Raw genomic sequence first — 27,963 nt, forward strand, 5'->3', positions numbered from 1 at the left:
TCTCTACTACCCTTTTTTCGGGGAAGATAGTGTTGAAATTTTATTCCCTTACAGTAGAAAAATTTCTAGAACTGGCCCTGACTATATTCAATGGTATGCTGTTTTTATTTGGGCTTCATCTCTATTTTTATAACTTTTTATTGTACAATTGAGTTAAACTGTGTTTTGCAAATTATTACATTACATATTTTTCCACCAATATAATTTTGAAGGGGTTGTACATGTGATATATAAAATATGGAACAAATACATGAATAATAAGTAAGTAAATATGTAAGCTTACGCTGGAAGTACTTTTCTATTAATTTTAGTGTTGAGAAAGCAAAACTAGTTTGGTTCAACAATTCAACAATAATTAGGATATAAACTGGTTTTAATGAAAAGAGCGCCAACACAACCAACAGGTGTCCGTACAGTGGCGCTCACGGTCTGTGCGGCCGTGTCACCAACTATGTCTCAAAACACGTAAATGGACAGTCGTAATGTTTTCGTCCGAGTGATCGAGGAATAAAAATAATGTAACTGGGTGATAAATGTGACAGTGATTGTGTGTGTGCGTTGAAAATGCTAAAAGTGTAGTTTGTAACATGAGAAAATAGCCGTCACAATGTATTCGTTTACGTTCGCGAGTGTTCGTTTACTCAGAATTATTCAGGATTTAAAACATGGCCAGGACTGGATGCTAGGATCTAAGGTATGTAAAAGATCAAACTGATTCACTGAACTTTCACATGATTTTCACCAAGATTTTCCACTGTCAAAGATTCATGTAGGATTATAATAGAGACGCAATCTAATAAGTTGTTTGCGATCGTGCACACTTCACAATTCGTATACAACTACACAATACAAATTCATTTTCCAGCCATTGTTAAAGGATTTTCACATTTAAGAATCAAAATCTTGAGAGTTTATAAATAGGACTTCCCTAAACAATTGAGAGTTGGGAACGAAGGTTTTAAAAGGCAACGAGAACTCAAGTGAACCCCTGTGGAATGTATCCATTGCCCAATGGAATGCGAGCCCCAGGCCACTGCCAACCCACCTGCAGAGGAACTTTTACCAATAAATTCCCTTCTATTATCTTCAAGTTGAATGCCTAACTATAAACATGATTTATTATTCATATTCAAGATTAATACTATATAAAAACTATTCTACCCTCTACCAAATATATATTGGAATTAAAACAGGTATTCTGTTAAAATTCTTCTTAAAATCCTCCACAAATACAGGGATGATTCATTCATCTCCTATCATTAAATGCTTATAGTAGGCTTCATTATTACACATAATAAAGTGTCTAAGGTTTTTAGAATTAAAACAAATATACACAAATTTATATATATATTATATATATATATATATATATATATATATTACCTTTTTTGGTTTCATTCCTTAAAAGAACATTTTTGATTCATTTCTCTCAATAACAGTTATTGAAATGTTATTTTTGGGATTGAAAGGTGGTTTCAAATAATTAACATTAATCAAAATTGTGAGAACTCTTGAACATACTTAGATGAAAATGTTTTCAGAAAAATTGTTATAAAGGACATAAAAATTAAAAGGTTAAGTTAGAGATAACTTAATCATAAAATAATATTTCATATCAAATTACATCAAAATTAAAACAGCTCCAGAATTTATAGATTATGTTAAAATTGTAATTGCATTTTAAGTTATTCATGTCAACATTCTGCCATTTTAAAAACATCTGAAATGTCAAATTTTTGTGTGATAAGAGGAGGATGTAAGTTTACTTTGAATAAGGGATATTTCAGTACTTGATACCTGATTATGCCAATAAGGTTATTGACAGGCCACTGTGACCATTTCAAGCAGTTGCAGGCATAAAACCAAATGCGTACATAATTTATCAATAAACCCTAATAATATTTATCAGTTGATTATGTTTTTCATTGGATCTTCTGTGCTTTCTTTAGTAAGTTGATTCAAAGATCCTACATGGAGATTTTCAAAGTAAAGCCTACTTTTATATTTTTGCAGTGCCTTATAGGTAAGTTGTAAATTCTACAAATGAACACAGCAGTAATAAAATGTAAATCAGAAAGAATGTCAAACTCTGCTGCCATCATCCCAAGCAAAGTTGTCAACCACAGGAGGGAATATTTCTCTTTCAGCAAAGCTGTGCTTAATGTATTGACCTAGTCGATTTTTTCCAGCCAAAATGTAAACGTTTCCTATTAATTTTAGAAAAATTATATTTGTTATTGCCTTGGTTGCAATGGTTATTTTTCATAGAACTAACCATTTAATTTTGAATCGAAAGTAATTAGTCACAAAATACTGATTCTTCATTTCACAAAGTAATAAATCCACTTTGTTATGTTTTAGAAGTTAATGTTTAGTCTTATGATAGAACAAAAGAGTTATGACAGTCGCACCACTACCCAAAAGATCTTCAGAAAATGTTTTGTCACTCAGTCTATCAGGATAAACTTGAACTACTTCCAAATGGGACAACACAAATTTATCAAAGATCAGGACTGAGGTCCAGGTCCAGTAAAACTACCACTCCATAAGTAATGGCCAGAAAATAATGACCAGTGTGATGAATATTAAAACTACTTATAAATCTTGATACTCAAGATGGGTAAGGGTTGGAGATTTAGCCACCTCATGTAAAAATCCCTTGATACAGCAACCATGAGTATAACTGATAGTAGGTGCTATCTCAGCCATACCACCTTGGAAGAAGAGGAGGTTAGCTCTGTTACAGTCAAAGCAGGAACTAGAAAATTTCCACTTTATGTTTAAACTTGTAAAAACCTTTACCATGAAGGAAGCCTTCATTAACATTAAATTAGACCTATTGCTCAAGCTGTCTCTTTACACTAATATCTGTATTTGCGGTTAGTGATAAGCTGCTTCTGGAAATTTAGGGTTGTCCAGTTGTAACCGAGGTAATTCTAAGCAATATATGGGTCAACCTCGATTTTTCTCATATTACAATATAATGTTCCAATAGTCAATTAGAAAAGGAAATGACTAGAATTTCTTGCCGGAAAGCAGTTATAGGGAGCAGGCAACCGCCAGACGGTCATATATTGCTTAGAGTTACCTATTAGTGATCAGGAGCACTGACGTGATCTGGGTTTCAAATTTGGAACTACTCCAGTTAATTTTTTTTCTAAAAGAGCAAGCAGCGCGAAGCGCTGCGCAGCGGGCAGGCATCGTGCGTGATCCTTTCTTTTATTAAAAATTTCTGATAAATTGTTACTACATATTACAATATAATGTAGGTAATGTATGTAAAACAATTTTAAACACATAATTACATGCTGGAAAGCAAAGTAAACCAATGTAATCCGCCCAATACAAAATCTCCGTAAAAATCTGGTAAAGGAATCTGTGTCATTCCTTTGGCCTGAATCAATTCAGTATATGTACGAAGATCACGCACGATGCTTGCCCGCTGCGCAGCGCTTCGCGCTGCTTGCTCTTTTAGAAAAAAAAGTAACTCGAGTAGTTCCAAATTTGAAGCCCAGATCACGTCAGTGCCCCTGATCACTAATAGGTAATTCTCGCGGTTGCCTGCTCCCTATAACTGCTTTCCAGCAAGAAATTCTAGTCATTTCCTTTTCTAATTGACTATTGGAACATTATATTGTAATATGAGTTGCCTGCTCCCTATAACTGCTTTCCGGCAAGAAATTCTAGTCATTTCCTTTTCTAATTGACTATTGGAACATTATATTGTAATATGAGAAAAATCGAGGTTGACCCATATATTGCTTAGAATTACCGTAACCGACATCAGTTTTGCTATACCCAGTGTAATTCTAGTGGTAGGTATAAAACACCCAAAAGGATCTTTTAGTAACTTGCAGACTATATCAAAATTACTATTGCTCTATTGCATGCCTCTCTTACATCCAAGGGCTCAAGAAAAGCATTTCCAATCTAGTGAGATACCTGGACAGTCCAATTATAAAAAGCAGTATTTTGATAACTCTCAACTTTTTACTTAAAAACTTATAGACCTTTTAAGTCGCAATCCTAATCTCATAGAAGATGTTATCAGAGAAATCACTAACCTGTAAATATTTCCATCAGAAGACACAATTGTTTATTTTTTCAGGATCAAATGATAGTGTTTTCCTTGAAGGATATAAACAGATTTTGACTGTCTTAGTAAGTGGGTATTCTGTCATAACAAACATAATTAAATTTACATTTTTATTTCATTATTAATAACAATTTATAGTATAATCAATTATAAATAAATTCATTATAATTTTTTATTTAATTATAATTTTTTGTTTGTGTGTTGTAATTGTTTCATTGTTTTATGTTGATGTTTTGTTTTATTGTTTTTATGTTTGTTTGAAATATGAACAAAGTTATAGGCAAAGAATAAAGTTTATATGGAAAAGAAAACTATAAAGAAGTTATAAAGAAAACTAATTTATATGGAGTTTTCATTTTTGAAATCATCAAAATTTTTAAAGTATGGATTTTATTATGAAAAACTAAAGAAATACAATCCATAAATGGATTTGTATTTTTGTGGAAATGAATTTGTATTTTTTGTATGAATTTGTATTTTTTATATGAATTTGTCTACAGTTATTTTGTAAGAATGAAGAGAGATCCATATGAAGTTATTATAAAATATATAAACGAATTGAGTTGAGAATATTATCCAAAATGTTACAAATTATGCCTCCATGATAAAAAAAAATAGTAAAATGGAGACATTTTAGAAACTTTTGTGGACCAAAGATGTATTTGTGTGGTTATTAAAATATCAATCCGGTACATTGTAAATTAATAAAGAATGCTTAATTAATAAGAAATTAATAATGCAAATGTGAAATAGAAAATTTTAATGAATAGATTTTTAAAATGTGACTTCAAGACCGAAGAATTTATTGAAATTACATAAACATGTTTAATACACAATATACGTTAAAGACGAAATATAAACACAATATATGGATTTGGATTAAATTATAAATATTAGAAAGTTTCTTAAGAAAGAATTAAGTTTCCCACTACATTTATCATTTTACATGATAAGAACAGTTCAATGTAGCCTATAGGGGCAAAATCCGTGAATGAATTTGTGCGTTCTTAACATGACACTGAACAGTGATTATAAGTTATTGAACTATATCCCGAAATATAGATGAAATTATTTAAATGATCAAAAGGAAAACTATGTTTTGAAATTTGGAAACAAACTATAAATAAAAAATTACAAATACAAAAATTCTAAAATATATTAGTTTTTCGTATAGACACCCATATCCAATAGAACACAAGAGAAATCAAATTCCTGTGAGTACAATATTTATTTTTAAATGTATCTAAAATTACAAATTTGACATGGTCAATATAGGGATGCACTTAACTTGAACATTGTGTATGTTGTAGCTCTTACAATATTAGTTCTTATTATTGAAGTAAATTATACATTCACGAACATGATTGGCCACTAATAATAATCATAAATCCTTATTTATATTCCAGTCATATTATTTTTCAATCTGGTTTAATTTCTTTATATGGGGGAAGGAGGGTTAGTTTTTCCATATAGCCTTTGGTTGTAATGGATATAGCCTAAGCAGACTAGGGCCAGAATCTGTCTAGACGTATAGTTTGTTTAGAGACAGCGTGGGGCGTTTAATTTATGGAGATTGGGGACACCCTTCTGCTTTGTTTACTTATAATTTATGGGCTAGTCCACAATGGGCTAAGGGTTGTCTCAACAAACATCACGTTCACCCGTAACTTCTTAAGTCGTCACTGTCTCTCAGACTAGGGGTGAAGAATCAAACCGTCAACGCCAGTGTTGGGCAAATACGGTTACCTGCCAGTAAACTCTAAACTGTTCTATAGAAATATATTTCTGTGAATGAATTTATAACATTTGTTAACTCTCTCTGGAGGCACTCGTGATCAGGCGCTCTGGAATTTTAATGTTTACGTGATCACCGTCTCGAGACATGTTTTTCGTTTCTCACCAGCAGTGCAGGGCATTGTTAGGTGCACCTGCTAGAGGAACTAGCGTCAGACTGGAACAATAACTACTACGTTTAAATCATTTAGAACAATCATAAAGACTTTTTCTTGTTTGCATTTCTATTTCAGTAGATTCGTATCTTATTAAGATCATCGTAAGTAACGGTAACGGAATTTGACCCCCACTGTGTATAGTTTTGAATTTCTTAAAGTATTAAGTCTTGCCTAAGGGGTCGTCGCTAAATTACGTAACGCCAAAATCGGTCTTTTCAGCCCCCCCCCCTTTGTAACGGACTTGTAACGATAACATAACGGTGCGTAACGCTGCTGAAAACCCCCTCCCTGCTGGGGTACGTAATTTAGGAATGGCCCCTAAAGTGTGAAAGTTGTATTTAAAAAAAATAGTTGTTTTTTGACATAAATTACAAATATATCCACAGGTACCATGAATAATGCCAGTACACAGCAAAGAACAAAATAACCTTAAAATGTACTTCATACCAATTAAACACGGCTTATAATTAATGCTCAATTATTGGTTGCAAATTTAATCCGCTATCATACTGCTGTTAGTGAGCTAACGAGATAAACTCTGAAAATGAAATTGGTGTAAATTGGTCTGACAGTTCATACAATGAATGAAACGTATAGTATAATATGACCTTCATCAAGCCAGTTATCACATCTGCTAAGCAAAAAGTACCCAATCTTCTGCTGTGTTTATTTACCAACTTCGAAATTATATGACATTCACTAATTGATAGCTATAGTATTTCGGCCTTATATAATAATACACAATTTTGTTAGTACTTTTGTTCTGTATGTTTTTCTTGTGTTCCGCTGTACCTAATTTTTTTTCCGTAGCCTAACTTTTAGTGTGCCTTACGTGTTTTAATAATTCGTTTAGGAAATGAAATATGTTTCCCAAATGATGACAAAGAAACAACTAGATTCAACTTCGTAGTCTTCAGGCGTACAGAGTAGAATTATGTCACTCACCGGTCTCAACCAGTTATTCAGTTTTAGCCGGGTTTAATACAGTATTTATATTATATATATTTTACTATCCCACCTATTGTATTATTCGTTCTTTGGGTGTCAGGAAGATATGCCAACTTTGGACATTCTTCAATTAGGTTTGGATCTAACTTTGACACATTCTGACACTCAACATTAGTAATTTGTTTATCAAAGGTATTTTTATCTGTTTTGTTTTTTCACATTTTCCTGTGATAGCCTTTTCCCTGCATCCAGTTATCCCCGAAATTTTGGGTAGGATGATTAATGTTCTGATATCTACTGGTTTCAATTGGTTTCCTGTATACCTAATACCCTCGTTGTTGTAGAAACAAACTAATTAATTAATCTTGGAAGGTGTAGTCGTATCCATTTCAGCGGCTGAATAAAGTGTGTAATAACGTGCTTAGCCGCTTTAAACATTAGCGTGTTGGCGTCAACATAAAAAAACTACATGCTATATACTGTATTTAAAACCAAATCCTGATCTATCTTCTCTAAGCTTTAGCCAACAGAGCTCCGCTATTGGCTTTATGGAGTTCACCGACCTATCCTGAAAATGATCCTAGGGGCAAGAACGCAAAATATGTTTCATTGTCTGGACTCTACATCACAATCACAAAGCTCCTCTGAAACTTGTCTCCGATGTACCCTTCCAAGATTACACTGACCCTCTCCGGTACGGAAACGGTTCAGCAAAGACCAATTCTTTCGAGGTAGATTAATTTTATATAATGGTAAGTAGAATTGGGAGTGCCGACTGCCAAGCGGTCTAAGTCGTTGGACTTTGGGTCTGAGTTAGAGATAGCGCAGGTTAAAATTCTGTCTGTGACCGTTGCACTTTTTATCAGTACAATCAACCTCGTACTGTATCGACTCTCCCCTTTATTCTGTTTGATAAGATCCTCGCACAGGCCAGTGGCCCATGAGGACGGACAGAATAAGGCTTAAAAGGGGGTCGGCCTCTCCTTTTATGTACAAAAATAGGCACTAAGATTTTATGCTGTCCCTCAAATATATCCCATTATGCGGTTGTCCAGCTGGCATTGAACCAAGAGTTTGTGCAGCTAAGAAAATCCTTGGCATTACACACACTGCATCAGCTGGTCGCCCGCCGCGCCACTCCTCTCATACTCAACTAACTATATCAACTGGCACCGTGACGCACAAACTAGTTTTGAAAAATTAAATAATTGGAATCCATTTTTTATTTGGCTAATAATGTAAATACATTATAAAAATCGACATTTTTTACTCTTTCACTTATACAGCCTCGGTGTGCATTCAAGCCCAAGTGTCCTTCTCACGGAGGCTGAGGCTTGGTATGCAGTAATGCTGAAGGGACTTACACTGCAGTCTCTGGTTCCGGTGCGAGTACCGCTCGTGCTTCGCGCTTCCCTCTTAAAAATCGTTGAAGGGTACCGTTGAAACCCATCGTAAATAATAATAAGGAACACATACTAAATAATCTCCCACATAACATGATTGGCTGAGCGTTAGCAAAACCTGTCACTCGAGGTATTGGAAAATTTTCATTTTTATCTGTCTGTGCGCAGGCCATCTCGAGAATGAAATGAGCCATAGACTTGTATTTTCCATTCAACCTCGACGAAGCCTGTTACGCGACAGATGGTGTGGCATACTCCTGACGTTGTTTATTACATACATGACTAGCTTATTTCTTCTGCAAGAAGTGCCTTGGACTACGAATTTAAAAACTCTTAAAATTTATTCTGTATTTCTAACCACTCAAATTCTCCATACATTTCTTAACCTTACTCGATTCCACGCTCACCATGCAATAGGGAGCGTCCATTTAATATTATGTTCACCACCGATTCTGGGCGTTCTGAAAACACATAGGTATTCTTATCTATTACACACATGATATTTTATTTATTGATAGTTTTTTTTATTTTATTTTCCAGGTTAAGCGTTAGAGAGGACTTCTTAGCCCTAACTTAGCCTGGTAAAATAAGGCATTCTTTAATTTTTTTACTTTTTTATGGTGGTCCTTCTTGTCTTTTGCATTTGTTTGACACATTAACTTTATATTACCTTTTTATCGAGTAAAGGTATCGCAGGTAAAAAAACTGAACGTGTGTATTAAAAAAAGTTGAAAATCCACTGAAGGAGGTGTAAAAGATTTGGGATTTTGAAAAGATTTTTATGCGAAATTCATAACTCTCTGATGAGAAAACAATCTTTCCTTAGTAGACTACAGAGAAGTACACATTTTGTAATCACACCACGTGAATTTACACGCTTTCAAAGTAGGAGATTTAGGCAATTTTTCAATCAAGCCCAAATATAAACTGCTGTAAATAAAAAAAAATGTAAAATTACTACGGTATGTACAAGAGTTATAGCTTTCAGGAGTGAATAATCATTACTCATTTATGACTTAAGGAAATTGTATTTTAAAGAAAACAGCACGCTTTTAACCATTTTGTTCAAAACATTACACGTTTTATTCAGCCGTTTTTATTTGGGCTTTATTACAAAATTACCAAATTTCCTACTTTGTAAGCGTGTAATTTCACATGGAATGATAACAAATTGTCTACTTTTCCAGTATTCAGAGAAATTGTCTTAAAGCGCTATGAATGGAACAAAAATATTTTACAAATCCCAAAAATCGATTGCACCACCTTGAGCACCTTTCCACGAGGGACGCGAGAACAGTTAACGCAATCCGCATGACACAAAGCAAATCCCCAGTAAATTTATTATTAGCATTGCTATCTCCCATTAGGTCTGTACTGCACGGTGAACGTGGAATTGCCAATACAATTCCTGCATGCAATTTTGCGTATACATCTGTTGTGCATATGGTTTAAGGTGGTTAATATTAATTTATGTCACTTCTCCTCCTTCAGGGTTCCATTCTTATCCAAACATTGACAGCAAATTATTATGAAGTTCAGAGGTATAGAGTTGATCCAATGACCATCACTTGTCTCAGAAACATTTGGGATGTCATTTAAAACAGAGAAGAACCAGATCTTTGGGATTTCTCTTCAACCATATGAGCTCTTCTGAGCTGTATAATGAACAATTTTTCTTATTGCTTTGGATTTTTGTCTGATTCGAGTAAATAATTTTAATTGTAGAGCCCCTTCTCCCTCCTCAAAATACATATTTCAAGAACTCTTGATGAAAACACACACGGTGTGTGACCTTTTTGTCTCTTTTTATTAGTTTGTGTTTTGGTTACAATTTAGTTTGATTGCTCTCTCTAAATTATGAACTGTGCAGAATGTATAACACAGTGATTGCCGCTGTGCTGTATAATGTTGGCAGTAGAGTAATTATTGTTCTCTCTAGGAAGTGTCCACCTGAAGGGGGGGAGGGTGGGGCGGGAGACGGGCCAGCTCAGATCGTGACACGGCCACGAGGACACGGGGAAGGACGTGGTCGTGACTCGGAATTTGTCACGAACAATTAAAACACAAAGAAGACTTAGTGACCGGAGACAGTGCTGTAAACACGGGTCCTTCTCCGGGGTCCTTGCGGCGGGGGTGGAGATATAGAAGGCTGTTGACAGAATGACTCAGCCCTGCCTGATTAGAAATCTCTGTGTCCTATGTGCTTCATAAGCTCTGAAATCTCAACAAGCAGCAAGGATATTTTAAAATTTTCTATTCAGTTTCCAAATAATATACTAGCTTTTATTTTTCGGTTACTCGCTTTATTGGTTTAGGAAGGACCCGACAGGTCCTGTTTCTTCGTCTGTGCGATAACTGTTGATAGAAAATTCCTAAAAAATTGAAACTTATACATTGGTTCCTTTTCTTGGTCCAAGGTAGAACTGTTAAATTTAGGACCATAAGGTCATAGGACAGCGAAATTGCAATTATTTTGTCAAATGTTAGGTTAGTCAGGATTTGAATTCATTAGGTTAGTCAGGGTTTGCATTCATTAGGTTAGTCAGGATTTTAGTTCATCAAGTTAGTCAGGATTTGAATTCATTTGGTTGTCACCATTTGCATTCACTACTGCTAGTCAGCCTTGTAACGTTTTGTGTTCCGTTCATGGACACAAACTGAAACTTTTCATAGTTAACAGTCATGAAAAAGGAAAATGTTGAGCTCTAGATCACCAGTTTTCACTAATCCGGGAAAGAAGTTACAGTCGTTTCTGAAAAGACTTTCGTCGCATCCTTCGATTCTCCGTTATTTTGGTTTATTTGAACACCTGAGACAGGCCTCTTAAAAGTTAACGCAGCTCTAAATCAATCACCGAAGCTTCTTTATTTGCACCATATTATCTTTTTAATCACATTTTATTTCGACCGGCCACGAAGCAGTGTTTTCCCGGGGCTCTTGAGACCTAGCTACGGCACTGGCCAGTGGATGGAAGGACAAAAGAATCTGGATGTGGGTCTCCCCAGTGTATTATTAGTGGACAAGGCACGTGGCTGGTGGTCGACCTCTCTCGCCACGGACACAGATTTTTGTAACAAAATTAATGTGATTTTGTGAAAACAATTATTGGATCCGTTTTATGACAGTGAATAATTTCTCTTTGCATGAGTGTATGGACCCATGAGTCAAACTTCTAAAAAGATATATCGTGCAGATCGAAATAATAAACCTGTGCAATTCTTTCCCTCCCTCCAGATAAATTACAAATCGAAGTTAAACCTCTTTAAGTTAAAAAAATGTACAGTTTATTTGTTTAAGTGGTATTTACGAGTAATTGAATTTTCTTCATTGTTGTATATTGTTGGTGCATAACGCCGCTACAGTATGGGGCTGCATAGAATATCTCACGTCAAAGCACTTTTGGCGTTAATATTAAAGGGGGGGGGGGATAAATGCGCGGAACCCTCCTCCCACTTCAACGACTCATCGGTTAGATGTGATTACTAAAAGCGAGAAAAGCGAGTTTCTCGAAAATAGTACATAGTAGACAAATATAAAGAGAAATAAATGCGTGCATTTCCAACTACAATAACATGGTGGTAAGACCAAATTTCATAACCCAACATAAATTTAGTGGTCGGGATAAACTATTGTCAATTTTGATGATGAGTTCATTTTGAAATATTCTGTAATTTTTTACGGATTGTTCTTTAATGGGCAAACATGATTTGTGTACAACTAAAACCCTACTAACATTAATGTTCTAAATTGTACGAAAAATTGTGTTTAACACATTCGCTACGAGACTCTCAATACATGACTGCGCCGCTTGGTAGCCAAAATGTTATTTTTTTCTTTTTTTTAACTGTAGAGGACCATCGGAAAGGGTAATTGTTTGGGAAAATATTATTAAAACTCAAATGTTTCACCTTGAAGTCTCCATAATCCAGTGCTTTGTTTTGACTTGGTGTGTGTGCGTGAGATGTTGGCAAATCATTGTATCTATTTAAATGTAGTGTAATATATGGGTTAGATACACCATGCAGTGGATACAGTATGGGTCTATACAGTGTAAAATATGGGCAACATAATAGCAACAGGCCAGAACCAGATTGCGGTCACGAAAAAATGTCGCATTGCATTTGCTTCGAGTAATCAATGAATAAATATGTAGCCGACGGACTAGTCTCCTTGATTAGCTTACTCAGTCATCCATAAAATTAGAGAATGAATTAACTAACCATCAAAATGTTTTATCCCAAATTATACGCTTAAAGTACAGTTCTTTTAGGAGTTTGTTTTTCTTTATAGACAAGGCCGAATTTCATTTTATCGGTTCAAACTAAAATTACTTCTCGGATCGTATCTGGCCCCGCAGCGCTTCCAGGGTAAACCGCCGCTTCCACCCAGTCACGAGTAGGGACCTCTGTTCCAACCTCGCCTCTCGCGGTTTACTCCCGTTTGTCTCAAGTCATTATTTATTACGGTCGAATACGGCGTCATTCCAATAAAGAACAGTAAACCGCCGCTTCCTACCGGTCACGAGTAGGGACCTCTGTTCCAACCTCGCCTCTCGCGGTTTACTCCCGTTTGTCTCAAGTCATTATTTATTACGGTCGAATACGGCGTCATTCCAATAAAGAACGGTAAACCGCCGCTTCCTACCAGTTACGAGTAGGGACACCTGTTCCAACCTCGCCTCTCGCGGTTTACTTCCGTTTGTCTTAAGTCATTATTTATTACGATCGTACACGGCGTCATTCCAATAAAGAACGGTAAACCGCCGCTTCCTACAGTTCGAGGACTTTAGCTGTGCGCGTGACCTGGAGTGTGTGGTGATGGGCGGGAGGGGTGGCGGGGTAGCATTATGCGTTGCGTCCCGAAAACATTTCCTTTGACTCATGGTTAAAACCCTCCTTTCAGGAATCGTATTGGCCCAAATAACTCATCGCACTCGCCACAATCAGTCTGTTTTGTGACAGTGCTGAGTGTAGCTTGTGCTTCGCTTTTACCGATAATGTCTGTTAAGTTAAAGTCAAAAGCCTATTCATAGTCAGGCTCGCGAAATTGTGAATAATGTTTATACATTTATGAAGGAAGAGGCAGACCGTCAAACTGTTAAAATTCCGTTGTCAAAGGCTCGCCAAAGAACTGCTGCAGCAACTGGAGTGTCAGAGCGAGTTGTGACTAAAATAAACAGTTAACTTAACAAGTTGAAGGTTAGTAACATGTGTGAGGCAAGTTTTACTACACCAAACAAAAACCGTCAACGACGTAGAATAGTTGACAATTTGCAAGTTGAAAACATCGAATACCGACTGCAAAACTTTTGAGGGAGGCGCTAAGGGACAAAATATATTTCCAGGGTTGTGAGAAAAGTTTTAGGTGGGTATTAAAGGACCTGGAATTTACTTGGAGAAGGACGGCAAACAATAGGAAATTATTAATTGAAAAGCCAGAAATCCGAGAGAAGAGGATAACATACTTGAGAGCGTTGAAAAATTACAGGGAGCAAGGACGGCCCTTAATTTATTTAGACGAAACTTATATACTATCGTCTCACGTATCTAACCAAACTTGGTCAAATGGCTCAAATGAAGGGTTACACGTGCCGATTTCCAAGGGCAAGAGACTAATAATTATCCATGCGGATGGAGAGAAAGGGTTCTTGCCCAATGCTTTTACATGTTGGAAACAAGCAACCATAGTGGAGACTACCACGACAATGTGAATGGGGACATTTTTATGAAGTGGATAAAGGAAAAAGTGTTACCGAATTTAGAAGCAAATTCAGTACTGGTAGTCGATAACGCGCCCTACCATAACATACAAATTGATAAAGCTCCTACTTCAAAAAGTAGGAAGCAAGATATGAAGTTGTGGCTTTCAAAAAACGGAATACCATTCTGCGACGATATTCTTTTATCCTGAACTCTACAAACTTGTGCAGCTATATAAACCAAGGCATGTCCGGTACGCCTTGGACGAAACTGTTCAACTAGAGGGTCACGACATCTTACAACTTCCGCCCTACCACCCAGACCTCAATCCCATTGAGTTAATTTGGGCCGAAGTCAACATTATGTGGTTATGAGAAATACATCTTTCACTATGTATCAAGCTAAAGCTCTATGCGAAGACAAGATATCAAGTATGGGCGCAGAAGAGTGGTCAGTAAAGTGCAAGCACGTAGAGAAAATCGAAAGGGACTATGCAGCCGCAGAACCCCAGATTGACAATATTATAGAATCCCTTATTATATCAGTTGGTTCGGATACAGACAGCAGTGACAGTGACCCAGAAGAGGAGGACAACTTGAGTGGAATTGAAGAACTCCAATGAAAAATCAATCATTTTAAGTAACATTTGTTATTAGAAAATTATTTTCTAGCATTTAAATTAATTAAATATTATTGAAGTGATTGTAAATTAAATAATAAGAGAATACCAAATAATAACAATAATAGGACTTATCCTTGTTTTTCAGTTGTTATATTGTTGTTTAACGTGTTTTTGAAAATAACGTATGTGTGAATAATAATCGGCAAATCGAAATCGTGAGTTTAAAGTCGTTAAGAGATTCTTGCGCCTTCATCTCAGCGGCTAGCACGTAAACGCAACCCGCCACACAGATAGCGTTCGTTTTTTGAAAGGGTAGTATTAGGGCTGCACGAGCACAGCTAAATTCCTCCAACTGTACCAGTTACGAGTAGGGACACCTGTTCCAACCTCGCCTCTCGCGGTTTACTTCCGTTTGTCTTAAGTCATTACTAGCCTAAACCCGCGGCTCCGCTCGCGTGGCAGTAGAGAGGGCTACATCAATCAAGCATCGAAAAGAAATACTAATTTTATTATACGTTTTTCCAATTAATTTATTGCTCTACTAATACATCGTAGCATATCATAAAATCTATTATAAAAGTTTTTTGTTTATTTTAATGCGTTTTGGTAAACAACGTTATTAGTTGTATTATTTGGAGCATAAATATAAAGGTTCTTCGGGTTTCCGACTCTTGAGCAAGCGACGTATAATTGACCGTGCGAGAAACATGAGGGTTCCAGATGGATTCCTGCGACGTTAAGTGATTGTCCTTGTGCCTTATTAATCGTCATTGCGAACGCAAGTCGAACGGGGAACTGAAGTCTCTTAAATTCAAATGGCAAGTCGAATGGAATTAAGGGGATGCGAGGGATGAAGACATCTTCCCCGGCAGATGTTCCCGACAAAATCGTTGCTTCAAATGTCAAAAAATGTTTGTTTACATAGAAACGTCAAAAATATTTATGTTTACTTAGTTACTGTCAAAAATAACAACAATTTTTTGTCGCATTATATATGTTTACAAAGAACAGCTGATTAAAAATTTGAAAAGACTCTTTCACTTAATAACATATGTTTGCTGCAATGCATTTCTTACGGGTATTTCTGTAACCAGTGGGGCGGAATCCTGAATCGGGAAAGGGATAAAAAGTATCCTATAACCTTCTACAGATCAAGACGAACAAATTAAAAAAAAATTAGGCGAATCCGTCCAGCCGTTTGTGAGTGATGCTGTTACACACGAACAGTTTCATTTTTATATATATAGATTTATTACGATCGTACACGGCGTCATTCTAATAAAGAACGGTAAACCGCCGCTTCCTACCAGTCACGAGTAGGGACACCTGTTCCAACCTCGCCTCTCGCGGTTTACTTCCGTTTGTCTCAAGTCATTATTTATTACGATCGTACACGGCGCCATTCCAATAAAGAACGGTAAACCGCCGCTTCCACCCAGTCACGAGTAGGGACATCTGTTCCAACCTCGCCTCTCGCGGTTTACTTCCGTTTGTCTTAAGTCATTATTTATTACGATCGAATACGGCGTCATTCCAATAAAGAACGGTAAACCGCCGCTTCCACCCAGTCACGAGTAGGGACATCTGTTCCAACCTCGCCTCTCGCGGTTTACTTCCGTTTGTCTCATGTCATTATTTATTACGATCGAATACGGCGTCATTCCAATAAAGAACAGTAAACCGCCGCTTCCTACCAGTCACGAGTAGGGACATCTGTTCCAACCTCGCCTCTCGCGGTTTACTTCCGTTTATTCCAATAAAGAACGGTAAACCGCCTCTTCCACCCAGTCACGAGTAGGGACATCTGTTCCAACCTCGCATCTCGCGGTATACACCCGTTTGTCTCAAGTCATTATTTATTACGATAGAATACGGCGTCATTCCAATAAAGAACGGTAAACCGCCGCTTCCTACCAGTCACGAGTAGGGACATCTGTTCCAACCTCGCATCTCGCGGTTTACACCCGTTTGTCTCAAGTCATTATTTATTACGATAGAATACGGCGTCATTCCAATAAAGAACGGTAAACCCCCGCTTCCACCCAGTCACAAGTAGGGACACCTGTTCCAACCTCGCCTCTCGCGATTTACATCCGTTTATTCCAATAAAGAACGGTAAACCGCCTCTTCCACCCAGTCACGAGTAGGGACATCTGTTCCAACCTTGCCTCTCGCGGTTTACACCCGTTTGTCTCAGTTATTAATATTTATTACGATAGAATACGGCAAATCATTCCAATAAAGAACGGTAAACCGCCGCTTCCACCCAGTCACGAGTAGGGACACCTGTTCAACCTCGCCTTTCGCGGTTTACATACGTTTGTCTCAAGTCATTATTTATTACGATAGAATACGGCAAGTCATTCCAATAAAGAACGGTAAACCGCCGCTTCCTACCAGTCACGAGTAGGGACATCTGTTCCAACCTCGCCTCTCGCGGTTTACATCCGTTTGTCTCATTCATTGATATATATTACGATAGAATACGGCAACTCCTTCCAATAAAGAACGGTAAACCGCCGCTTCCGCCCAGTCACGAGTAGGGACACCTGTTCCAACCTCGCCTCTCGCGGTTTACTTCCGTTTGTCTCATTCATTGATATATATTACGATAGAATACGGCAACTCCTTCCAATAAAGAACGGTAAACCGCCGCTTCCACCCAGTCACGAGTAGGGACACCTGTTCCAACCTCGCCTTTCGCGGTTTACATCCCTTTGTCTCGGTCATTGATATATATTACGATAGAATACGGCAACTCCTTCCAATAAAGAACGGTAAACCGCCGCTTCCACCCAGTCACGAGTATGGACACCTGTTCCAACCTCGCCTCTCGCGGTTTACATCCGTTTGTCTTAGTTATTGCCCGCTCACTTTACGCGTTCGCCGACCTTGTTCTCCGAGCTATGCTGTAATTCTGCGGGACCGAACTACGCTGTGGTCGGTTGGCATTTCAGTCGGTACAATCGAAGCGACGTAGTAGCTCCTCGTTACGCTGATCCGTCACGTAGTTCGACATTCTATTAGGGGTATCTTTGATATTTTAATCTAAACCTACAACTTTACTTATAAGTATTCGTTATTTTAATTGTCAAGCCTAGTCTGATTGATTGTTTTCTATTCAGCCTGGTGTTCTATCCGGGTGGCATTTTAATCGGTACAATCGAAGGAATAAGGATGTTCTGTGTTGCATCCTGTCCACCGTCGTGTCGTAATATGAAACGTTGAGTAACTTTAATAGTCGGAACAATCGATAACATCGAGAAATGCTAAACAATCAGTCACAATGTTTCAACAGTTAAAACTTTTGTAAATTGACGGGGAAAGAGAAATTAATTCATTTTCAAGCGCCTCTTTAGGTTTTGAAGGGGTCTTCGTTGTTCAATAATAACATAAATGTCTTCAACAACCTTCTTTGGTACCTAACTATTTGACCTTGGTGTTTATGAAGTAACGAGACAATGCCATGCCGTAGAGTCACACATCTGGTGAATAAATGCACATTCTCCTCAGGAGTTGTCCTTGTTGACTTTGGTTGCCGACAGGACATGGAACAAAATACCGCACTTAGCCAGATTGTTAGGCCAAGTGACGGAGTTAGGGGTGGGGTTGATAAAGTCAACATCCGGACATTATGCGTATTTAGTTGTTCTATTTGATAACGAGCCAACTTGGTCTACGTCATTGCCCACGCCTTAAACTTTGTATCTCTCCCCTGCCACTTAAAATTACTGTATAACTCAACTTACAGAAGCTCGTCACACACTCTCGAAGCTCATGCGGCATTCAACTATAGATAGCAATGGCTTACTCACGCTGCGGAGAACGGAGCAAAGTGTAGCTGAGTCTTTTTCAAATTTTGAGAAAAAACGCTAAACTGTGAGGTTCAAAGTAGGTTCCCCGTGTGTTAAAGCAAAACTGGCGTAGGTCTATCTTCAGAAAATGCGTGGCAACATCTGATTTAATTGCCTGGTTACCCCTGACTTATCCTGAAATCGGTGGAATGAACGGACATTTTAAAAGTGAAACGTGTCCTTATGATATGTTATAATTGTTCTTCTAAAATATATATTATCAGAGAAGCTTTCATAGCTAAGTACGAGCTTATAAATGAAAGGACAACAGAAGATGCTGGAACGACTGTCCAGTTTCTAGGCTTAACACCGTCAAGTCTAGGGTTTGGCGACCAAAGCTTCCTCATAGGTTATCTTAGCCCCAATTTTTTTTAAAGTTGTTCAAGTGTTTATTTCTATAAAACGAATAATTACTTATACTATGAATTAAAGGCGTTATTTAGTAGAAGATACATGAGTTTGTATTTACTAAGTGGTGTTCTTTTTAAAGGATCGGGAAATTTAGTTTGTGTCTCTTTAGGCTTTACTTTCATAATTTGCCAACTTATTTCGATTGAACAGTGGAGGTTATTTCTGAAGTGCCAAATCTGCGTAATGCCGCTCAACGTTTTGTTGCTATTCACTGATAACGTGCCTCATAGTGAAATGTATCAAGGTAATTGAGTCGAGCAACTTCCCTCGGAACTCAGCCTCTCCTGGCCGTGCGCTACACGAAGACGTGACAGCAGCAGCACCAACAGTAGCAGTGGCTGGAGCTGGAGAAGTGGGCCGGCCTCCAGCTGGAATGTGGGCTGATGATGCTCGCTCGGCTCGCCTCTCACTGTCAAGGCCATCCGTCATCACGTCAAGGCCTTGAGCCTCCCCTTGGTCTCCTGTCCGTCGATGACCGTTAACTTCATATCTTCCAGTTTCCACTGCAGAATTACTGAGAACGCGAAATTCAGCTATGTCTAATGTTCCATAAGCGTGCAAAACCCACAGTACGAGACTACAAGGTGTCTTTTTAGACAGATGTTTCAGAGTGGAGGTTATCTGGACAAGTTATTGAACGTTGTCTGTGTTAAGATGGCCGTCACAACGTGGAATTTCGCGTTCCACCGGTGTCTTCATCTTCGTCACAGACGTTCAGCGTTAACGCTAAATAATTGCAAGTCCGACAGCGTCTGTGTTTAATCTGCCTCTGTAGCTTTACGGAATGAAGTACTGCATTATCGACTTATTAAGTGGGATTATTCTGAAATATTGGTAAACTGACATTTATAAAGTGTTTGATTACGGAGTTATTTGAAGTGTGATAACTCAGGGGTTGAAGTGAATAATGTTAACTGCCTCTTAGAACCTCTCTTACAGCGAGCGGATACGTCACCAGTTTTAACGTATTTCAAGACTGATGGTATGCTTATAGTAGTTTATGTAATACACAGGGCCATAAAAGAGAAAGACCCAATGTGTTCAAGCTTGAGTGGGAAAGTTAGTCGTCTATTTTAAATAAAGAAGACAGGAGTATGCAACACCACGTGTCACATAACTGCCTTCGCTGCGGCCGTATGCTTAAGTTCAAGTCTATACTTCATTCTAATCTTGAGATGCCCTACGAACAGATATACAGACAGACAATTTTGAAATGTTTCACCCCCAGTCACACAAAAGAGAAATTGTGTCACCCTATTGAGAGAGATAGGCTGCAACGATGCTCAGCCAAATTCCACAGCCGGACCATAGAACTGATTCTTGTCTGTGAGGAAATGTGTCATACAAAATTTAACCTCAACAGGTAAAATGTTTCTCGAGATTTTGCCACGTGATACATTGCCACATGTGTTCATTAATTTGGGTTTCATCGCAGTGTTTAAGTGATAAAAATCAACACACTTCGTTTTACCCTATGCTACACACTAAGTCACCAAAAGATGATGTTGTATGTGTTGGGGGTAGTGAGGACGCATGTGTTAGTGTGTCAAATGTTACAATTTCGTATGATCATTTATTTACAAATGTATTTAATCTGGTTTTTTTCTCGTCACCATCATAGTTGCCCATAAGATAAGTCTCAAATCGTTCGCTAACGCTCGGCCATCATGCACCCACACCGTTCTCAGCGTTGGTTATATAGATATAAAGCTTCATGCAAAATTTAGTCCTTAAGCGAGTTCAGTTTCGTGATATCGAACAGGCGGACAGACAGACAGACAGAAAAACGTTTGTCTAGCCCCTTGGGAAATAGGCTTCGCTGACGCTCAGCCAATAAGTAAACCTGTTTAAGCGTTTCGTAGGATTTGTGTAAAAACGTTAATATTCAATTCCTGCCTTTGAAGTGAGTAAATTTCCTTTTCATGATTAGGTGAGAACAACAGGGGAACTTGACTTGAAACGTAAGTTTTTGATATATTGAATTTAAACCGCAAGTTAAAATAAATGGGAGGAACAAATAATTTGTAATCGTAGAGTTTGCCATTAACTGCGATTCAAAAGATTTTGCCGTCCTATTTTCAGCTTTTGTTTATATTGGGGTGAAATAATGAAGACTATTGAGGGTTCTTTAATCGATTTCTAAATTAAACTGCACGAGAAGAATGCGGCAAATCGCCGCTGCTGACGCACCATCAGTCTGGCGATTGTAGGGTTTCATCAAAGCAGTCACATAGTCACGATACGAATGTGACAAGTCGCCGCAGGGGGTTCGCCACTTCGGGTAAGTACTCATCGTCATTGTAGTTTACTTACAAGTACCGCGTTGTCTGCTGTCGTTGTATAATACTAAAACTGTTCAAATATGCGAAGAAATATTAATATAAGTAGGTTCTCATTACACAAACCACTTCTCAGGTCTAGGATATTCTCGTAAGAGACTCAGCAAGCATTAATGGGAAAAAGGAACTCAAAAGTGTAGGTACCATATACCAGAGCCTAACACCAGAAATTTTGTGTAGTTCCCGCACGCCAGGATGAGGAATACAAACCATTTACATAGTAATTGTTGTCGAGAGACCATTAAAATGTATTACAGGCTTTTCAGAGACTGCCATTTTATACTCGAAGGCTATTAAAACATTGTGAATCCATCGTTCTTTACTTTTAAATGGATATAACTTTTTTGTGCTTTTGGATATAACTGTAAATTCTCCATAAAATATCTCGTTTCCGAGTTATGTCATTTTGAAAATTGAGTATGACCGTCATTTTAAACCCTGACGATATTTTTATGAAACTTATTTTTAAAAACGACTAAATAAACTGAACATTTTGCAAAGTTTGAACTTTATTCAATTTAAAGTTATAATTTTGTTCCTTTAAACACAAACTGACAGACGACACACTAAACAACACATGACAATACTTAATACTGTATGACATCTCTTACTTATTTTGACCTGACAAATCAAATTGTGAAGTTTGATAGAGTAATTTGTGGACACCCTGTAGAGATTCTAACATTCTTTAATACGAGTTAATACTTTTATTGCTGCTTAAACAATAAAAAATATTTCAATAACAAAGAATGTTGTACAGCTTTTTTATTTTGTACGCCTTATGATAGCAAGACTATTCATTCGTCAGACACATCACATAGCCTTGCTATCTTCACGAGACACATCGCATAGCCTTGCTATCTTCACGAGACACATCGCATAGCCTTGATATCTTCGTCAGACACATCACATAGCCTTGCTATCTTCACGAGACACATCGCATAGCCTTGCTATCTTCGTCAGAAAGATCACGTAGCCTTACTATCTTCGTAAGACAAATCACATAGCCTTGATATCTTCACGAGACACATCGCATAGCCTTGATATCTTCGTCAGACACATAACGTAGCCTTGCTATCTTCGTCAGAAAGATCACGTAGCCTTACTATCTTCGTAAGACAAATCACATAGCCTTGATATCTTCACGAGACAGTCGCATAGCCTTGATATCTTCGCGAAACACATAAAATAGCCTTGATATCTTCGCGACCCATCACATAGCATCGTCAGACACACAAAGTAGCCTTGCTGTCTTCGTAAGACAAATCACATAGCCTTGCTATCTTCACAAGACAGATCGCATAGCCTTGATATCTTCGTGGAACACATCAAATAGCCTTGATATCTTCGCGAGACATCACAATAGTCTTGCTATCTTCGTCAGACACATAACGTAGCCTTGCTGTCTTCGTCGAACACATCACAAAGCCTCGATATCTTCGTCAGACACATCACATAGCCTTGCTATCGAAAGGCCTCAAAAATGCATAGGTATACAATATTGGTTACTTTAATTTTTCAGTGTAGTGATTGAAATAAAAAACCAACAAAAGCTGCATCTTCAGCAATAACATACATAGATATTATTGGTTTCTATGAATGTTAAATATCTTTTAATCAAGAAAGATAACTTATAATTTAGTCAGGAAAACTGCATTACGCCCTTTGTTTGAGTACAGTACTGGAGCAAGATGCCGGATATGTAACTTTCGCGCCAGTGACGGTTGTCGATTGTAAGGGGACTGTGCTTGTTTGTCATCTCCGCCCAGCACAGTGGGACGCTGCTCCAGTTGCTGCAGCCCGGGGCACCCACTGTCCTCCTTCCTGCAGCTCGGCCAGTGCCGTACCTAGAGGTTGGGCGCGGGAGCATTCCCACTCTTTCATTCTACTATAACTACGAAACCAGCCATAATGCAATGAATCTTGGTTGTTTGAGGGGTAGGCCACAAAAACCTGACAGTTTTTAGTTTTAATGGAGGTCTAAATAGGGACCTAAAGGGTTAAAAATATGAAATGATAAACTTTCTCCGATTGTACATTTCGTAGCTGTGCACGTTTAAAACGAACAGCTGGACACGTAAATAAATTAAAATTTGCGTCAACTAATCATATACAGATCCTTAAAGTGGTGACTGGTGGTCAATTTGTGTGTATATAGCTAAGAAAAATATAAGACCCCAGGAAAAAGTTTTCGTTTCACATTTTTAACCCTTTTGGTACCTTCTCATTTTGACCTCCACTAAAATTAGCGTGGTTGACGATCGGTTTCTATCTTAGGAAAAGTCGTTCTATCGGTTTCAAGAAAACCCAGGATGTGTGGCTCTCCTCTCACTGCAAATTGGCTTTCATCTCTTAACTATTATATCGGATAATGTTTGTTGTTGCAGTTAGTAATTTTTGGTTCATGCCATTTTGAGATTTGTTAACATCTCATCAGTGTCCGCGATCGTAATCGATCAGTGGTAAGCGCGACAACGTGATTTCGTGATTGAAACATTTTTCAAAAATAATGAGTCCGTCATTTGTATGCGACGATTGTTCAGTGTTTACTTCAACATCGATCGTTAAAGTTAAATTCCTCGTCGTTTAAAATTTCCGGAATATGGTTTCCGCGCTAGAATACAAGCCAAGTGTAAGGTATCGTACAGTTCGAACGCTGCACAGAGGGATATTTAGCAATTAGCCTGGAAAAAGTCAATTTTGTGAATGTTATGGAAAGTAAAATATAATTATGGTTTTCAAAAGACAGATAGTCAAATATGTGTGCTGCATCATTTTAGTGTATTGGCATTACCCATTAGGTATTCCCACCACTGGAAATGTTCCTGATAGTCTATTCATGGGTTTCACTGATCAAACGCTTGCATGACCTACATGTATTGAAAGCCACGATTTTCAGAGCAGTTTAATTTAATCGTGAAACCACAATGTATCCTGTTTCTCCAGCTAATTAAAATTACGTTATTACTATATGAAGCTATAATTAAATTAATTATTGTGCTTAAATTAATGTTTGGGGTTTCGTGGGGTTAGCTTCACGAAACTGAAATGTTTTTAAGGCTTCATTATCTCAAATTTACAAACAAAATTATTTTGGTTGTACTTCTCGAACTTTTGTGGAAACATTTTAGGAAACAAGTTAGGTACTTTTTTACTATAGAACGATTCATTGCGGATTTTTACGGATGGCCTAACACATGGCCTGTAAAGGGACCATCTCTACGTAAGAAAGTAATCTCGTTTGGTGCGAAATATGTTTTTACTTGGCATATTATTTGATGTACTACTAAAACTACGGCCTCATACTTAATTGAAATTTAAATATGTAGTTGAACAATAGTTTTAAAGTTTAATATTTCATTTGATAATTACTTTTCAAAATCTTTGTTTATGGAATCAAACAAATGTAGCATAGAAGTAAAGGTTGTTATAAATTTTTCAGTACGTCTTTCATTAGTAAATTACTTGTGACAATTTCTAGTAAATAACAATATTACCATTACAAAATTAAAAACAACTCGTCAATGGAATATTCCACAATGGAATTGATATATTCCACAATGGAAATGATATATTCAACAATGGAATATATCAAGGGACACTGCACAATGTATCGTGGAATAATACTCGCAAAATATCTCGAGGTTACGCCTATAAATGTTGCTATTGCTTACGTGTAAACTGCTCTCTTTAAGAGTCATGGTTAACTATTCTTCAGAGGGAGATGAAAATAGAAGTGTAAAATAAAAATGCAAATCTGGACCAGTGCAATGCACTTTTATTGACTATCAGGATGCTTTGTTTGTTTTGTAGTACATGCATATATTACATTCATGGCGTTAGTAGGTGTTGTTTTTATTTATGATCAATATTTTTAGAAATTTAGAAAAATTACAGTTTTTTGGTAAAACGATTAGCGCCATAACTAGAAGCTGGGTCGTGGTTTGTAATTTTGAGATTATTTTATCTATATAACAAGTAGTTTTATTTATTATCAGCCACTCTTTCTCTGTCTACTATTTGTTATTATTATGCTATGCGTACGTATTATAAATATAAAAAGATAAAGTCGACATTTACGAGCGCTCACGTGATCTGAGCTTGGAATTTCTGTACTATCTCGAGGGATGATTTTGTTTTCCGCTAGAAATGCGGGGCGGATACCACTGAATGGTTGAGGGCATTTCCGATCGGTACTTTCCCGACCTCAGATCACTTGCCAGATCGTCCAACGTGATCTGACTTCGGAAAAGTACCGATCGCATAAGGTACGAGGTTGCTGCTATCCCCAAACCTTACATCTTGTGACTGTTGGCTGTGGGGCTATCTGAAAGGTAAAGTCTTAGCTATGTGTCCAAGCTCTTCGATATTAAAGAGTAAAGTTTTAGCAATGAGTCCAAGCTCCTCGACATTGAAGAGTAAAGCCTTAGCTATGTGTCCAAGCTCTTCGATATTAAACAGTAAAGTTTTAGCAATGAGTCCAAGCTCCTCGACATTGAAGAGTAAAGCCTTAGCTATGTGTCCAAGCTCTTCGATATTAAAGAGTAAAGTTTTAGCAATGAGTCCAAGCTCCTCGACATTGAAGAGTAAAGCCTTAGCTATGAGTCCAAGCTCCTCGACATTGAAGAGTAAAGCCTTAGCTGTTTCCATCTCCTCGACATTGAAGAGTAAAGCCTTAGCTATGTGTCCAAGCTCTTCGATATTAAAGAGTAAAGTTTTAGCAATGAGTCCAAGCTCCTCGACATTGAAGAGTAAAGCCTTAGCTATGTTTCTAAGCTCCGCGATATCGAATGAACACGAGCTGTGCTTAATGTACGAAGTTGCAGCTGTTCCCGAAACAATTTTACGGAAGGTAGCCGCAAGTATGCAGTAAAGATGGAAGGCTTTGGTAGATGTGGAAGGACATTATGTACCATGAATAGAAATGGTATAAATCATGTAAATATTTTATTTTTATTTCTAATCGTCATTTTGGCTCATCCTGTATTATCAGATTTAAATAAAGGCAATTTCAAGATTTTTCAGTTTTTTCAATTTTGAAAATTAGCCTGAGAGGATATAATCTCAATTCCACGTGATTAAAAATGTGTTACCTTGCATTACTTTACATTTGCAGTACATTTTGGGGGAGAGGTAAAACTCAAGGCCGTTTTATGCTGCACTTATTCGTATTCGCTTTAGGCAACGGTTACTATGGATGCGAATTCTGACGAAAGTCTGTTCTGACGAGTACGTTCGAAACCCTCGTCAGAACAAGGCGGTTACAGTGTGCGCGTTTTCAGATGTTCTGATAGTCGGTACATGTCAAAGCCGCGCAGCTAAATGGATGAACTCGATTAACAATATTTTCTTGAAAGCCCGTTATTGAAAATAATGTTGAAAAGGGTAAAAAACAGAATCTGTTAACGCGATATTTGGTAGTATGTATGTAACAATGTATTTAATTGGTCAAGTAAAAATTATTTATTAATTATAACAAAACAATCTCGTAAAAAAAACAAAACAAATTAGATTCATAAAATTATTGAAAATCTGATTGACATAACAATTAACCCTAGAAATAAAACAACCTTTGTTTGATAAAAAGAATAAATTTCCTTAAAAAAATTGTTTTACTGAACACCCACATTTTACCTACATTCACCCTAAATTGTGTTGAGTTCTGCTGCAACCCTATCCCGATTATTCCGAGCAAGATCTCTGTTGTGGAAATTTTTATCTCTCATGTCCCACAAACACCTGTTCTCGTACACATGACCGATTAATTTAGCAATATCCATGGTTAATTTAAGTTAATAACTCTAAAATTCCTCGCACAGGGTGAAATAAGTTGCTGGCCGCACAAAAAAATCAAACTTGTTTGATCGCTCAAAACGTTCTGACGATTTCGTGTGTTCTCTGACGCAAAAGTCGCTGCCACTGTAAACAGTATCATTAGAAAACAGGCTTCGTACGAACTCGTCAGTGCTCGTCAGAACAGATTTTCGTCAGAATTCGCATCCATACTAACCGTTACCTTAATCATCGTGCCTTATCGCCACCAGACGATTCGATATTCGAACATCAGTATCGATTTTTTGACCCAGGCTGCAACTATGCGGGCGGAAGTTGAAGTACTCGCAATCTCTATTCTGGTACTTCAAACTGGGCTCTTGAATATATCACTTAATGTAATACACGACTACTCGTATATATTTTAAACGCACACTGAGTTATAATAATGTATGTAGAGGCAGATAATTATATATATTATACGGGGAGTCAACAACTTACTCTATCAAACTTCACCATTCGAATTGTCAGTAGTAAATGACTTTTTCATTGTGCTACTCATTTTTTTTAGGCTTCACTCCATACCTCACAGAGCTATTGGTATTAAAAGCAGTTTTAGTTTAAATAATAGATCAACCTCTCCTCCTCCATCTTGATTTTCAATCGTGGCAAACGTAATACAATTGTATTATCTTCAACATATCGATTAAAGGTTGTCGGTAGTCACTGTGACTTTCCAAACACGTTCATTACGATCACTCTGACATATGTTTTAAGTATATTTTAATTTTAATAGTAATCGAAAACAACATTTTAAATGTCCTAAAATTGGATTTTTGAAAATAAAAAGTTGGGATCTAATCCATA

General features: G+C 37.4%; 1 protein-coding gene across 1 annotated transcript in view; it reads left to right on the forward strand.

Annotated features, from left to right (window-relative positions):
- The first annotated feature begins 427 nt into the window (after window positions 1–427).
- Window positions 428–27,963, forward strand: part of LOC124362029 (ankyrin repeat and BTB/POZ domain-containing protein 2-like) — an 86,068-nt gene continuing 58,532 nt past the window's right edge. Inside the window, exon 1 of the mRNA XM_046816179.1 lies at window positions 428–694. The gene's annotated coding sequence lies outside the window, so the exon portion shown is untranslated. The remainder of the gene's footprint in view (window positions 695–27,963) is intronic.

This window comes from Homalodisca vitripennis, chromosome 5 (genome assembly GCF_021130785.1).
Source record: "Homalodisca vitripennis isolate AUS2020 chromosome 5, UT_GWSS_2.1, whole genome shotgun sequence".
Taxonomy (NCBI): domain Eukaryota; kingdom Metazoa; phylum Arthropoda; class Insecta; order Hemiptera; family Cicadellidae; genus Homalodisca; species Homalodisca vitripennis.